The sequence below is a fragment of the Lepidothrix coronata genome, unplaced genomic scaffold (assembly GCF_001604755.1).
Source record: "Lepidothrix coronata isolate B3197 unplaced genomic scaffold, Lepidothrix_coronata-1.0 Scaffold443, whole genome shotgun sequence".
NCBI classification, from domain to species: Eukaryota; Metazoa; Chordata; class Aves; order Passeriformes; family Pipridae; genus Lepidothrix; species Lepidothrix coronata.
The window spans coordinates 17,524-20,784 of record NW_016690623.1 but is presented as its reverse complement, the minus strand read 5'-3'; the positions used below and the strand labels follow the sequence as shown (position 1 = coordinate 20,784).

General features: G+C 43.9%; 1 protein-coding gene across 1 annotated transcript in view; it reads left to right on the top strand.

The window, feature by feature from the left end:
• Positions 1-3,261, top strand: part of PIAS4 (protein inhibitor of activated STAT 4) — a 22,516-nt gene that overhangs the window by 8,945 nt on the left and 10,310 nt on the right. The gene's annotated exons all lie outside the window — the stretch shown is intronic.

The window sequence follows — 3,261 nt, the reverse complement described above, 5'->3', positions numbered from 1 at the left end:
TGCAGCAGTGATGGGAATGAAGGTACATTTATTTGTGTCTCCCCAACCCGGGCTTGTCTCCCGGTGTTCCCTTTGCTCCCTTGGAATAACATCCCATGAAGGGGTGGCATTGTTGGGGTGTCCTGTGCAAGGCCAGGAGCTGGATTAAATGATCCTTGGGGGGTCCTTTCCAGCTGAGGTTATTCCATGATTCTGTGATAAGAGACAAACCAAGTGTTTTTTCCACGTGGAAAAATGAAACCACTTCGTGGTTCGTTGCCCGGATTTCCCATCCTGTGCCTGGCCCAAGCCTGAGCTCCTGCCCAACTCCTGATGAAGGGGCTGGAAAATCCCAGCTCCCTTTAGAACCCCCCTGCTCCTGGGGCTTTTCCCTGGGCTCCAACAGGGATATTTGAAGCTCCGTGGCGGGAGTGGGAGAAGCTTCATTTACGTGTTCCCTCCTTAATGAACAGGCTCTCCTGCCTCTTGGAGATGATTGCTTTGGGATCAGAGGTGATGCCTCATTTGGGCTGCAGGGAAGCAGATTCCCTGAAGGACTCTCCAATTACTGTTATTCTTGGAGAGAAAGGTGCTCCAGCTCAAAGCAGCTCCGTCGGCTCCGTCGTGGAGCAGCCGATATCCCGCTTTTTTTTGGGGGACACCCCATGTAAGGTTTGAGTTTAACACCTGAATTATGGCCATGAGCACTCCCTGCTTTGGTCTGAGGATGAAACACGGAAGGATTGTTCTAATTGAGGGAAATCTTGGGATTCCCTTGGGGAGATGATGCTTCAAATGACTCCTGATCCGACGCCTCGGAGAGGGATCGAGCGCTGAGACCTCTCCTGGGCTGGGCTTTAAGGAGTTCAGGGGAATATTTGTGGTGCCTCAGCACTTTGCTGAGCTCTTTACTTATCCTCTGGCACCTTTTGGGGTGAAACAGTGTGAATATAGGAATTCTCGAGGGTTTTTATCCCAAATATTTGCCGGGAAGTCCCCACCTTGGAGGTGGCCGAGGAAGGACTGGCCGTGGCACTCGGTGCTCTGGGCTGGGGGACAGGGCAGGGACGGGTCAAAAGTTGGATTTGATGACCTTGGAGGGCTTTTCCAACCCAAATAACCCTGGGATTCTGTAGATAAAGAGCCTTCTGGAGGCACAACCGACCTTGGGAGTGCAGCAAGGCCGCGTTTTCCGGAGGGTCCTGCTGGGATTTGTTGGGTTTTCCCTTGGATTGAACAGCTCTTCTCTCCTGTGGGAGCACTAAAACTGCTCCAGCCCTTCCCCAAAGCTGGGCTTTGCCTTTGGAATCTCCAAAGGTGATGCCAACATGACCTCTCTTCCCTGGGAATATAATAATGTGGGATATTAAGTCTGAAAACAAAGCTTTGCTGCAGGGAAACCCCAAAGCCCTGAAATCAGGCCTTATTTTGGGGTCTGATTTTGGGGTCCTCCTGCTGGAAGAGCTGCAGGGGAGCTTGGCCTCCCAAAGTGGGAATCCATTGCAATCCCAGAAAGTCCAGGATAAGGTTTGCCAAGTGTTTTCTTGGATTCTGGAAGTTTTGGGAGGATTTACTTAAAACTTGAGCTCCTGCTTTTGGCAACTCTTAAATGAAGTTGATCCCAAGAGCCGACAGGAGCTGAGTTGTGTCCAGAGGCCTCTGACCTGGAAAAAAAAGGAGAAAATTCCGTTATTTTCCAACATTTAACTTTAAAAAATCTCCAATTTTTTTTTCCCCCTGGCTGCTGAGTGAGAGGTGAACACCTGATTAAGTTCCCTGGGGAGGGACCTCCCAAATTTTGGGCTCCTTCTCCCTTTTAAAGGCGAGTTGGGACTTCACCCGGGTCCATCCCAGAGATTTTTCTCCCGGTTTTTCAGGGAATGTTCTCTTGCCCTTTTCTCCAAAGCCCCCAGTTCTGATTTCTGCTGCCAACAAGATGCATCCCCAGGGTGTATCTTTGATTTTTCTTCTCCCTTCAGCTGTTTGTTTTTTTTTTTGCCCAGGTAAGTGCTTTGTGTCCCTCTCCAGCACTTTTCCACAATTCCTGCCTGGAGAAGGATCTCCCACATTAAAAAAGAAGGAAAAGAGGGAAAATTTGCTGCTGCTGCTCATTTCTCTTCCTTCACACCCACAGCAGAATTATTAACTCAGGAACATGTCTGGTTTTTTATCCTCTCTATGCCAGTTGTGCCTTTATATTTTTTTCTATGTGTGTGGTTTATATGTCTTTTATATTCTTATTTTTTTTTAAAATAAAGGGAGAGCTGATAAAAATGCAAAATTAAAAAAAATGAACAGCTTATAATTCCCCTCATCAGGTTTGCTTTGTCTTCGTGGGACGCTGTTTATAACAACATTAAAAATCACTTCTTGTTATTGTTCTTTTCATCCCTTTCTAAAAACAGCTCCTGAAAGGCTTTGGCTTGTGCTGGTTAATTTTGGGCAAGAGAGATTTGGGTGGAGACTGGAATTCTACACAAAATTTCGCGGGGGTATCTTAATTATTACTATTTTTAGTGGATTTTCTGAATATTTTAAAGCTGAATTACCAAAAGGAAGCACCTGGAGTGACTTGGGTTGTCCCCAGGCCTTCCAAGATCCGAGGGTTTATCCTTCATTTTCTCTTATTCATGGGAAAGTTCCCCTTCCTGCTCCTCAAATCTCGCTCTTTGGGCTCGGAATAAACTTTGCAGTTGATGCAAAGAAAAAACACCCCAACCCTTGCTAAAAAATGTTAAAAAAAAAAAGCTGTTTTAGCACTTCCTCCTGGTGTTCCTGCCGTGACTTTCACCAGCTCAGGGGCTCAGCTCTGCAGGAAAACAGGAACTGAAAATAAAGTAGGTTTAAATTTCACCTTTTTGAGCTCTCAGGCTTCGTTTCCCCCACTTCCAGTGGGTTTAATCTGCTGCTTATTGCTGATTATTAACTTTCCTGCTCGGCCTGGTGCTTTTCCGTGGTTTTATCTCTTGGGTTTTGTGGAGTTCTGGTCTCACTGAGGGGCTGAACACAGGACTTGGTGGCTCCTTGATTATTTCAAGGGAAAAAAATACTAAAAAAAACCCCTAAATAATAAAAATTATATATTTTTAATATATATATTTCTTATTATATAATATATAGAATTTATATTATATGTATTTTATATGTTATACATATTATTGTTATATATTATATAATATATATTGATTTAATATACATTAATATATATTAATATAGTATGTATAACATAATATATATAATATAATATAATTGTATTATATGTATAATTATATATAATATAAT